Below are 13,899 nucleotides of genomic sequence, written 5' to 3'. Positions count from 1 at the left end.
TATATATATATATATATTGATAATGATGCCTAAAGTCACTGTGATGCCCTCATTTCAATGTAAACAGAGCCAGTGAACATAATACTGATAAATGGGTGAATAATGAGTCGCAGCCAGGATATCAAAGAAGTGGTCAGTGTGCATACTGAGCAGTGTGCCCTCGCCTAATGAAATTTCCTTCTGCAGGTTTCATTATGGCGCCACGCGACTGATACAAATGGCAGCGTGGGGACATCCCTGACCTCAGCTGATTCTATCTCACTGTTATCAGCCTCCTTGGTGTATATCTAGGTGAAGGACACAGTAAAAGGCTGCAGACAGTCATTGATCTGACGCCTTTGACTTGAAAATGCAATTAGAGTCTGGCCACAACTCCGTGGGTGGTTATCACAAGGCGCACTGCTGCACATTCAGACGTCTAAATCCGAATACACACAGCGATGATTATTTTCTAATTACTCAGGGCCCATTCCGGGGACTTCATGTCTGCAAGGGATCGATTACAATGAGGTGTTCCTCATATCATCGCTACGATATGCAGGTTTCTTTGAAATCTGAGTCTTTCTTCAGCCTTGATTTGGTGGGAAAGCACAATGTGGTGAAAGTGAGAGATGATAGTTGGACCAGTGTGATATGTTGAGTTCAACTTCTGGCCAAAATATTCACATGCGCCCTTTTTCATCCACCCCCTCCATTCCCGATTTCATTTGGGTGATGATGGTTTTCAAATGTCATGTCATTTCAGTTTCTCGCTGTCTCTGGTAACACTTCCTCTGACTACTGTATCTGCAGTGCATTATTACAACACTCAGAAGGAATTATAACTTGTCATGTCTTATGGCTGCTCTATTATGTCTTGCTGTCTGTATCAGCAGTCATAAAAAATTATGACATAATGACCCAGAGTGTCTTGTGAATATTTATAATTTATAAACACTGAAATTATAGGCTGACAGACTGAGGTGCGTATGTTATTGCCCTGTGTACTATCATTATTACCTAAAGGAATGGGCCATCCATCTACTTCCATACTGTTTATCCTGATAGGATCACAGGAGGGTGGGGGACAGTAGATGAGGGTGGGGTACACCCTGGACAAGTCACCAGTCTGTGTACTGCATTCAGTTTGAACATCTGAAACAGAAATGGTGAAGAGCACGTTGCATGTTGGCATTGCTATGCAGTGATCGCCGGCTCAATTCCCGGTGATGCTGACTAGTCTCTGCACTATCCTGTCAATTAAAGGCCAAAATGCTCAACAAAATATATGAAAAATAAAACACTGGATCCAGGAATCTCTTCAAATATTTCTTTGCATGGAATAGACGAGTGGCATAGGTAGTGGGTGCTTTTTTTTCTGTACAATGAAATAGTAAAGAAAACTTTACACATTTTGATATCAAACAAATAACACTTTTTTTTTTTTTTACTAACTAATGCATCCACAGTTTAGGTAATACACTTCAAGGTCAAACTCAGGTAGTATATATATATATATTTAAATATAACAAAACAACATATAACGTATAATAACTTTCACACAATATATGCTATTTAAATTAATAAAAACAAAGGGAATAAGGTCAGTACACTCACATTGTCTTCATTCATGAAAATGTTTGGAGGGAAAAAAAGGGTCAAAAGGTCAGAGGGCTGGGTATATAAGAACGGAGTGGGAGATGACCTTAAAGAAATACAACAGTGGTTGTGTTTACAAAGATAACACCAATACTCAGTCAAGTTTGCTTTGTGATGAAAAGTTTGAATGGATGGCCACTAGGGGTGACCTCAAATAGTCGACTATTCAACGATTCGATTCGGAGAGGTCTGATTCAACTATGAACCTCATCGTTGAGTTGTTGGAAAATGTGTGAATACACAAAACAGCGCTGTCCATGGTGCTGTGACACTCGACCCCCGAACCGTCTATACAAGCACTGATGCCCATACAACGATGAGACTTCATGTTTTCATCCACCATACACACTCGTCATCGCTCCACTGTCCCCAAAGAGAGACGGTCATGTCGTGCACGTGAGCCTACTGAGTGAGGATGACGTGTTATTGTGATCTTACGCTAACTGAATCATTAAATGTGTTTATTCTGGTGTTTTAACTCTTTTCTCCGGAGTGGAAATGAGATCATGAATCAATGAGGGAAAAAAACAACATGATTTGACTATTACTGTAGTCGACTATGACGAATCATATTCGACTATGACGATCCTTAATGGAGGACACCCCTAATGGCCACTACCACTCTCTGTATGTTGAATGTAAGGCTACAGCTATCAGCTAGTTGTCTTATATGCACAAAGACTGGAAATGAGAGACCTTTGCACTGAGCAGGCTCCATGTTGGGGGGGCTACTCTGTGGAGGCACCTGGCCTTCGGTCGTCAGTGACACTGGCAGGCCCAGCAAGCATCACCCCCCTAGTAGCAGTACACCTGGCTCCTCTCCTTTCAACTACCTCCAAACTGCCTACTGTCTCTCTGGGGGTGGTCTTGGACCTTGATGACAGCTCTCTATTCTAGGGGAAAAAAATTGGACCGCATTAAATTAAAGTTATTGTTCCCTGGGTTTCTTATTTTTAATATATTTGAATCATTACAGCGTCTGAAAAGAAATGCCTGGTTATAATTTCAGCGAAAGACTGTAGTGGAGACTGAAGCACAGCAGGAGTGCTTACTATTGTACAATTCCCAAACTGTTTATTTTTCCGTGACATTGTGTTTATAGCTCTATTCGAGAGCACAAGGTTGTCAAAAAAGAATCAGAGAAACAAACTGTAGGATGCTGATAGAGCGCGCAGAGCAAAAGCGGTGGCATGTTTACATGAACTCCACTGTATTCACTGAAAAAAAGCTTTTGCTATGAATCCACCTGGAAACCTCAGACCAGGTAAGTGACGCAGGGTGATGTTATTCAAGAGCATGAACACAATGTTAGAGGAAAAAAAAGAAAAAGAAAAGAAAAAGAGGTCAGCTAACATTTCCTGCAAAACATGCTCCCCTGCACAACATGGTATGTGCTGAGCAGAGCAGCGCTCACTTCACCTTATTTTACCCACTGAGAGGGTGGCCTGCTTTCTGAATGCTGCATGTTTTGAAATTAGAAAACCAATTTTATGAATCAATTAAAGCTCAATCTGTGGGTTCTCTTTTACTCCATGTGTGATTGTTTGGTTCCATCTTGCTTTAATTGTGTATACTATTACCTACTTACCAAGATATAGCGTGGAGACCTGCTTCTGGAGCACCACATTCATTTTGCCTCTAACAACGTACTGTATATTTCCAGTTCACTCTGCAGTGTGCTGATCACCAGCACTTTTCGCCTCACCTCATTCCTCTTCTCTAACCTGGTTCTGTGCGTTGTGTGTAGTTCACACAGCAAGCAAATAGCCCAGCGTGTCAAGAACACAAGACAGGTGTTTTTAATGGGACGGTTCAGTTGCATTCACTCATTTTGTGCAGTTTAAACGTGGGATCTAAAGTGTGTGTTGGAATTACATTAGGTCAACAAAATCCATGGACCAGTGAGAATGATAAAGATGCAACCTCACACACCCCTTCGAGGTTGGAGGTGCTGCAAAACTAAGCAGAAGGTCAGACAGATGTCAGTGGAGCCTGTTGGTCTGGCTCGTGCTCCTGTGGATTGTAGCCACGGGTCAGGATCAGAGTTAGGAAAGTTCACTTTCTACATGAACTAGTTCAAAGTTCAGTTCACAAATTTTAAAATAGACTAGTTCAGTTCATAGTTCATAATTCAACATTTTGAACTAGGTTCACGGTTCCAAAAATGAACTAGTTCATAGTTCTTCTTCTTTTTTTTCACAATACGTTGTTGCGAGCTATTATTAAACAAAAACTATTGCCGCGGCCCATATAGAACCACAGACAGTAGTTATTTTATCAGTTTTAACACTGAAACTATGTGTCAGATTTTTCTTTGTATCCAATTTTGAATCCTTATCCAACCAGTGCGACACTGTGGTGGTGTTGCCAGATTGGGTTGTTTGCCGCTGCATATTAAAGGAATAGTTCACAAAAAAATTAAATTCAGTCAGAATACTCCATAGTAGGTTTTTATTTGTTTTTTATGAATTTACCGGGGGCGCGCTCTCACATTCACGCGATGCACGCGGACGTGACCGGACTTGCCTAAATGAGGTCGTTTCGGGTAAACTCTGGACTATATGTCCCTTCGGGACACTTGGATTTCAGCAGATGAGCAGTGTGGAGGAATATCATCATATCTCATATAAAGTTTTTGTTGGTCCCGTCCCAGGTCTCCAGATGCACTTTGAGGAATAAAAAACGACTCCGGAGTATTCATCAGCATAAGTGTGAGTCACTAATGACTGAATTTCGTTTTGGGGTGAACTATTCCTTTAAGGCCTGTTTACGGTGTGTTGTAGCTGGGTTTTTGCCTGGAAGGCAAAGGCATGGAAATCTGGTAAACTCTTGAACTAAGTTACACTGTGAGAGACACCGTTCACAACACGTTCACAATAACGTTCATCAAGTGGAAAAACAGGACGTTCAGTTCACCTTCGCCCAAAATATGAACGAGTTCATGAACGATCGTTCATTGAACGAGTTCAGGCACAACACTGGTATGAGCTGTATATTTGTCTAGTTTGGATGAATGGAGGAAAACATTTAATAAGTATTTTGTTTAGCATTTTGGGAGAAAGCTCTGCTGAAGACACGTCCTCTTTTCATGCTACACAAAACCATATCTACAGTATTAATGCTTCACTCCCCTCTTTACTCTCTGACAGCTCGCAAACACAAAGCGTCATCTCCTCCTGAAACCATCAAACAATTTTCACATTTCAGTGAATCCTTGAATGCACCAGTGTCTGGTGCCAAATGGCAGACAGACAAAGTTTGAGACTGGCTGGTGAACACAATGAAGCACTTAGCAACAAAGAATACAAAATACTTCAGGGTTTAGGTCTGGTGAGGACATGACAACCTGTCACCCAAATGGCTCCTTAGAAAAAAACTCTAGACTTCATTTCATTTAATCTTACGTAAATCGTCAAGAGCAGAGAACAAAATTAAAAAAACAAAGCACTGTCAAAAAGATGAAGCACATTCAGAACAACACAAACCTGACCAAACATTGTTAAAAAAAAAGTTACATTCAAAAGAAGAGAGATTGTTGATCATATCATGGCCCGAGGTAACACTATTGAGTTCAAGTGTATAGTGTCAATCGTTTCAGGTTTGTGAAGTGGAGAAACTAAAAGCAGTTTTATGTTGGTGTTTGTCCGAGGAACATGGAGCGTGAGTTTAATAAATTGCAGACAAGCACACGGGAGCAAGTAGGACAAAGTCTTTTATTCAAAATAGGGACAAATGCCAAAGAGTCTTTGAACGAAAAAACAACAACAAAAGGGTCAATGGGTCCAGGACAAAAAAGGGGGAAAAAAGGGTCTCCAACTGAACCACGCTGGAGGGGGACCGAAGGGACTGGACAAGGTGGGTGAGACAAACTGACAAAGACACACAAATAGACACAGGTTAATAAAGAACAATACATAAGTGGGGCAGTTACTCACAGGTGAGACACAGGAGGTAATCACAGGAGGGAGAGCACAGGAAGACAAGACACAGAACTTCAAAATAAAACAAGACACAAACAGGAAACAAGAGACAAGCCATAACAAAAACTCAGTGCAGTGACTCTCTGTTCCACTTTTATAGGATTCACTGCCCTCAGTGTAGCCTAGAAATCTATCTGCCCCCTAGCAGCAGCAAATCTATCTGCTCCGTAGGTGGGTCTAGAAACGAGCCATAGGAACTTTTTGAGTCTCGAACATCGATTGTGTTGACCAATCACAGCGCTCTATCTGTTTAGAGAGTCGTTGGGCGGGCTTAACGCGATGGCGACATACATTTTAATTGGCTTGTCAGGCTAACGTCATCCTGCTCTTTGCTCTGATTGGTCGTAGCGCTACCCTATTGCGCGCAGAGGCAGTTTGAAAGACAGCCTTCATCCCGCCCCCTGGATTGAGCCGAGGTCTACTGCTCGTTTCCAGACTAGACATTTTAGTGATAGTCTGGCTTGTCAGGCTACCCTCAGTGATGAATCTTAGTGCAAAATGCGGAATTGAGTCTAGTGTAGTAACAATAGAAACAGAGACATGTTCGTAGATGATATCACCACAGTCCAGAGCAGATGCCAAAATATTTGTGACCCTGTATGTAAGCCATCATCTGCTATATTTCTGAGTCCAGAGAAGATCATGTGTTTGATTAAATCTGCATTGTGAACTCATTTCAGACTAAAGAGTCAAAGCTGAAGTTTGCTGAAGGGTTTCTGTTTCTATTGTGAAGTGTTAACAATATCATCAACATAAAAATAGGTTTTACAGTTTGTTATAGTGGATGTCATGTTGTTAATATAGATGAATAGTGAATAAAGGAGGTCCCCATATGGAACCCTGTGGAACCCCCTTTTTTAATGGCGGGAATGTAAAGTGATAGAAGTAATTCTTTCATATCTGGTGGTGTAAGAAAGCAACCTAATGCTTACATGTTTGCTATATAAATATAGGTTGTAGTCAAACTATGGCATAGTTATTACAGGTTGTTCAGCCTTCTAGACTACTAGTAAATTATATAAGGTCATAATGCCAGGGTGACCCAAATGCAGGAGCTCACACAGGAAGATACCTGCAAAGTGAAGTTCAATAACCCACAGCAGGAGAACAAAACACACAAGGACAAGGAACTGAAAGACACACAAGACTAAATACAACAGAACTAATCAAGGCAACAAGCAACAGAAGAGACAGGAGGGCAAAGAAAGCTGATTGGTGGAGACACACAAGGAGCAGGGCAGGGCTGACGAGGTGAAACACAGGACAGGTGTGCAAGGAGAGTGGAGGGAAAACACAGGATGTAAAACTAGAACATGCACAAGAACTGAACTACAAAATAAAACAGCAACTGAAGAAAACAAGAGTCTAAAACAACAGAAAACGGAGCAGCTGAATGGCGGCAGGCTCAGGGCCATGACACATAAAGGTTAAAAGTTACCTCCTGGAAAAAACACTTTTTTGCAGGACTTTCAGCTGCATTTCATGGTGTTCATCAACAGATTGGAGTTTACTCATATACTTTTTATTCTAGTCAGCCAGGGGTGGATTGGCCATAGGGAGTACCGGGAGTTTTCCCGGTGGGCCGGTCACTAATGGGCCGATAGGCTGCCGTTTTTTATTTATTTATTAAACTTTTTTTTTCACCATGCCTCGCCTATTAGGAGCGAGACATGCATCGGCTCGGCCCACAGTGCTCAGCTGCAGACACAGCAGAGAGAGGTGACGATTGGCCCAGTGACTTGTCTACCTGGCCCAATGGCCCTATGAGAGGCTACAGAGGCCCAGGAGTCCCACCCACGCATGTTCTAGACCCCCCCTCGTCCAATCACTTTTAATGATGAGGAGTCATGATGAGAGAGAGAGCGAGAGAGAGAAAAAACAACACACCAGCGCACGAAAACGGAAAAGAAAAGTAAAAAAAAACGCAAAGGCAGCGCGGAAAAATGGAGGAAAGTAACAGAAAAAGAAAAGCTCTAGCAGCAAAGACTGTTGAAAGTACAACAATTACGCAGATGTTTGCTGCAGGGGCCGCCTGGCCTGGCCAGGGCTAGAAGCACCGATGCTGCAGCTTCAGCAGCAGGTCCTTCACGTGAGTCTGAAGAGAGTGAAGCTCCCGTTACCAGTGCCCTTATGGTGCAGGAGGAGGCTGAAAAAATAAGTGTTGAGGAAGACTCTCCACCATGTGAAGGAGGTAGTGATACCGTGTTAAGCAGGTATGTGCTTTCCAGAATGGTGTGGATAAACATTCATTAAAATACTGTAAATGGTCCAGAACGGTTGCTATGAACTTTACTTGACATAATAAATAGCTATAGCTAATAACTCTGATGGTGTGGTGTGTTACAGCTAAAGTATTGGAAAACAATAACTATATTCATATACTATCCTGATTAATTGATTAGTTGCTTTTATTAAAGTGCCCTCACTCAAATTTGGTCATGAAGGACATTGATCTAACAACTTAACAAATATGTATGCTTTCCATATTTTTTTCAGTCAGTGTTTATGGTTTATTGTCCTTTCAACAGTTTAACATTATACAGTTCAAATTAATAAAACACAGATTAACTACTGTTACAGTAAAACATCATTCTGCATATTACTCATGATGCAGTACACAAATTACAAGCATGTCTTGTCATGCTTCATTGTCTATACATTATGTTGAGCTGTACTGTCTTTCTAAGATAAAATTAGTGTTTGTCCATTTTTCAGATCATTGTACTATTGTTTTCCATATTTTAGCCAACTAGCCAAAGTTCTGATTGCATGCAGACTCATTATGTGCATGTAATCTTGTCCAAACTTAACTTATTCCACACTATTCCTCTACTTTGTTGTATATTGTATATCGTTTAGTAGTGGTGTTATTAAGAGCTTTGTGTGTTTGTATGCACATCAACGGTGCTAGTTGGCAAAATATCCGCGCGCAGATAGTGGGCCGGTCTGAACCAAAAAGTCCAGGGCCAATTCTTTGTCCCAGTCCACCCCTGTAGTCAGCTGTGGTCTTACTTTATCTCATAACTCTGTTGCTTGATTATTTCTGCACCACTTGTAAATAAAGCTCAAACTAACTTATCAAATAAATCAAACACAGGCTGTACATAAGAATTAAAATGAAGAGTTTGAGAGTGAGAATTATTCTGCAGTATCAGAAGCAGCAGTGTGGGGGGGGGGGTGGGTGGGGTGAGAGGAACATTGTTTACTCATGGTTCATTAGTTCTTTGTGAGGTGGTTTTCTCCCTTCAGGCACCCTCCATGCTAAGCAATGTGTTTCCTCTTTTTACTACCTGCAATTAGCCTTGTACATTAAAGTGCTTGCTGATGTCTGACTAATGGTGAGTATCTATCACCCTCTGCAAAACAGGAGGGTCTGTTCTCAACTGGGAGCATGCTGTGTCATGTGTTTCCAGGAAACACTTCATTTATTTATGCAAATCCATCAAAAATCTATAACTTGTTTTTAATGTGAGAGACACTTTGACAGTGTCAGTTTTCTGGCTCAGGGACAGTCGTGAACGGTCCATTTGTGCGGTAACTGCGAGAACGTTGCTTAGTTAAGATTGGACCATGATTACAGAGTACAGGAAACGTGTCTCTGTGTGTGTGAGAGGGAGCGTGGTACAGAGGGGCTAAGCAGATCATTGCAATATGCAGAGCTCTACAATGAGATATGGCTCCAGCTATTTGAAATGGTAAATTATTTCAGGTTCATTGTGGCCCTGTTGAGATCTGGTATTATTAAGGTGCAGGTTCTACAGGTTTGAATGCATCCAAGGCACACCGAGGACACATCTGTGAACACAAACACTGAAGAACTGCCCACTCTACTGACATCCGGCACAGTTTCATAATGAACTGAAATATTTTACTATTTCACTGTTGTTAAACTGTCGATCTGTGGACAATGCAATGACTCACTCAACCTCGCTGTGCCCTGCTCTCTCACAAACACAAAGCACAACTCATGCTCATTTGCATACGAGGCAGAAGAGAGATGTGATCACAAGTCGTCACTGGAGACGCATGTAGACACATCCCAGAACTTTGTGCATGAGGTACTTAAGGTATAATGTGTAGGAATTCCCCCCCATCTAGCGGTGCGGTTGCATATCTGAACGTATTCTTGATGTTGCATTCAGGTGAAATGGGGCAGACGTCAGACAGACAACAGACGCTGCATGTAACAGGATAAACAAGCGTCTATGTAAACAAGTGGTCGGCCAGCACGAGGCAAAACAATACAGGCCTGACAACATGTTGTCATGGTGATGTTGTGTTGTTTACCTGACCCACGTTTTACCGTCTTTCTCTGGTGGAGTAAAATGACATCCGGTTGGTTTGCCGACGGCCGTCTGCCTGACTGCACCTGAATGCAACATCAGTGCCTCCGTCCTTCCTCACACTACACAGTGGTGACAGTTTTAACAGGCCAAGCCCACAGCTCCGCTCAGTTTCCATGGTTACCTACGGTCACGATGCAACATGGCCGCCTCGGTTCGGTGCGTCGCCCACTTATGTATTTGTAACGACTTGTAACAACTCATTCTAAGGTACCAGAAAGCTTTCATTTGTATGCAGCTGTGATTCACCTTCAGTGAAATACGTATTTATGAAAGACATATTTGATTTTTGCTAATAAAAAGAGTATTTCTCCAGATGCAAGGATAAGTTGAGTGTGAATATTTTTAATACCCAAATATTCTTGTTTTTTCTGATTTTTTTTTCTTTTCTGAAATTAAAGGAAAGCCTATTTGTATGTTATGGGCTTCCTTGATGCAGCATCTTCATCTGAGGAGACGAGGGTGCAGCGCTTCCTCAGACGGAGCAACATCTAGCACAGTCATTATAGTCGCTACACATAATTGAAGTTAATTGTTTGACACTGTGACTTTGTCTGTGTCTTAGATCTGATGCTTTGAAGGGCTCTGCACTGCCAGAGTTAAAATAACTTCATTCAATCCAGTGTTTCTTTGTAACTCGATTATGTCTCTTCTGGCCGAGAAACACTATAGAAAAAGAAGAAGAAATGATGGTACAGTGGTGGATGAGCAAGTTACATGCAATGCATTCAGTGACTGAATACTGTAGGTCAACACATTCCTATTATTCATGTGTGTTGCTGTATGTTAGTTGGCAGTCATCAGTTTATAAAGCTACCAAAAATATTAATACTATTTATACTATTATATTATGAAAAACTAACTTTGACGGCTAATATATTCACCCAGTTTTAGTTGTGTAGAAAAGGTTTTGATCAGACATTTGAAAGGGTTTATATTTAGAATGAAAAATTAGGCCATTTGCTTGACTTCACCATCATGTGACATAAAAATGAGAGGAGAAATATATTCAGCTCTTCACGCAGGAAACAACAGGGACACTCTTCTAAATTCCTTATAATTGCATTCAACATTTATGGCAAAATGATGCAATATCTGTCACATACAGTAAGAAGATAACAACTCAGTGACTCCACATCTGCAGCTGGAGCTGGATTAGACATGCATTATGTATAAAGACATGCTCTTCACACCATCCCACCTGAGGAGAGACAAAAGAAAGAATAAAGACGAACCATATTGTCAAGAACAGAGAGCAATGCAGGATGAACTGAAGCTTGAGATGCAACTGGGATTCGGTGATGTGACATCCAACCTTTCCCTGAAACAGCTCTCTCCACAGAGCTGTGAAACCTGCCCACACGTCAGCTACTCCATAACTCCTTCAGACCACCACAGAGGTGTAGTTGGAGCCAGAGTTCAAACTCTGGGGGCAATTAACCTTCGTCTTGTGTTAGCATTTTGCTACCATCTATGGTGTTAGAGTCAGTTTTAACCTGTGTTTTAAATCAGCTGTAAAACACACTAAAAACATTTTTCTGTTTTTCTTCTCTTGGTTACATTGTTAGGCTTCCTTATCCATGAAAATATTTTTTTGTCAGTATACCCCTCGTCTTCAATTTAACCTTCCTCTTGTCAGCTTTCTGCTACCATCTCTTGTGTTAAAACACACTAAAAACACTTATTACCATTCCATTTGTTTCTGATCTCTTGGTTAAGTTGTTAGGCTTCCTTGTCCATGAAGAGGTTGGTTTTGCACTTATGATTTCAGTTTTAACTCTAATTATTGTTCTTATCAATACAACCGGGTCAAAGCCCCTAACACCACAAATGTCATAATTTTAAATAGAGCATTTTAGAATTTTGTGAAAAAAAATTGGTTTCATTTCTTTTCAAACAGAGGTTCCTGACAAAGTCAAAAAGCCTTGATGCTATAAACAAATTTATATGGTACTTTTATGCATTTAAAACCTGAAAACGGGTCACTGGTGACCCGGACACAAGAGGAAGGTTAAGACTGGTTCCACTACGTGGTAGTGGCTCGACTCGACTCGGCTCTGGTACCAGGTGATATTCTAGAGAGCTACAGGTGACTTCATCAGATCATTTCAGATCGTTTCTCCCCAGGATGACGACGGAAGTTGATCGGCCGATCATCTCAGGAGACCAGTACCACGTAATGGAAATGTAGCATTAGTCCTCCCCAAAGGAGGTCGAAAAACAACAGTATGGGGAGGTTGGAACATTTATATTAGGATATGTGTCCTTTTTTATTACAATGACATTTCAGTAACAGAGTTACTGGCTAGAAGAATCTTGTCATACATTTTCAGACACCTTTAAAGTGGACCGTACCATTTTTTAGTCTTGACATGAGAAGAATGTAAATCTCAGTATCTACAGTTAGCAGTTCTCTAGCTTGTACATTTCACTTCTTTCTGAAGAGTTTCTAGATAAGGCTGTATAAAAGATTTACAGACAGACACCTTGAGTTGCAGTTAAGTTACAAGTGACAATTAGTGACATTGGAGGCTGAGTCATCATGGAGATACATATCAGGCTGATAGGGTTAAACATTTCATTTATATGATCTTTTGTGTAGCTGTGCGTCACGTCTAGCTCCCACTCTGAAGTCATGTCTCTTTTATTTTGTCAGTTCATGTATGTCATTTCCTGTTTTATATTGGTCATGCACCTTCTGTCTTCTTCCCTTCTGTGTGATGACACCCCGCTAATGTGTTCCAACTTTGTCTCATTGTATCCCACCTCCTAGTGACCTGTTACCCCTCCCTCACCCCGTCACCCTGCATGGATAAGCTGTGTAGACAATGGATCAGTGGATTTGCTGTAGGGTAAGTAATTGTACTGCACAACTTTTAGGCACTTGTAGTTATTCTGCTACTTTAGACCTCCACTGTATTTCAGAAGGGATATTATACTTGCTGTTGCACTGCGTTTATTTCTGACCGAGTGATTTCATTGGATAAGAGACAGTCCATGAGTGCTGATGTAGAGTAGGCTACAACAGCAAGGGGACTTTTAACTGCATGTATCGCTCCACTTTACAGGTGCTCAGTAGATGTTGAGTAGCGTTATACATTAACAGTTGATATCTCACCTTGATTGTAACAAACTTTAAGCACCATAAAGATGACAATATTTCCAGAAATAACATTTCAATTAAATTAGGTCTGTTTGTCAGAAAAGCATGAATGGAGGAGAAGGAGCCTGGATGCTTCACTGCACACTTGTACTGTAGCAAGCGCACCGCATGTTATATGATAAGAATCGACCAATCAGCTCCAAGCACCTGCTTTTCCTGCAGCGACATGCTATAACCAGCTCTCAGAGTTTGTCGGTGTCGTGTCAAATCCTGGTTCCCTGTCCAGCTGTTTCTCCCGTAGTGTTTCGCACGTAACTCTGCCCCGAGATGTAGAATATTATAGAAGTTCAACACACATTTCAGGACCACTGACTTGTACCATCAGAACAGAGATGTCCTGTGACTTTCAGCCTCCTTTCATATTTAACAGAGGAGAGACAATATCCGACAGTAATAATGTCAGCCATCTGATAGAAGCTAAAAACATACTATTTTTATGAAGAGTGGGAAACACAGTTTTGTTTTATGAAAGAATGAATGTTATAAAACACGAGTAGCTCTCGACCATTTTCATTTTGTAAACGTAGCTCTCAGAGGAAAAACGGTTGGAGACCCCTGATGTAGACTAAGTAGCAAACTAGTGTGCAGGTCAGGATAACGTTTGTGTTGCTAAGCAGCAGCCCAGTGTCAGTCCAGTAACAGAACTTTTTGTGTTGGTGCATAACCCATAATCTGTTGTTGCTTATTATTAACTATGATGCCTGTAGAACTGTTGGATTAAACTTATATCACCCCCAAGGATATGATGTTGTACTGAGCATGAGTCCAGCTGTGT

The sequence above is a fragment of the Trachurus japonicus genome, chromosome 6 (genome assembly GCF_045865225.1).
Source record: "Trachurus japonicus isolate A0001 chromosome 6, Traja_1.0".
NCBI lineage: Eukaryota > Metazoa > Chordata > Actinopteri > Carangiformes > Carangidae > Trachurus > Trachurus japonicus.
Note: the sequence above shows the minus strand (reverse complement) of the source record.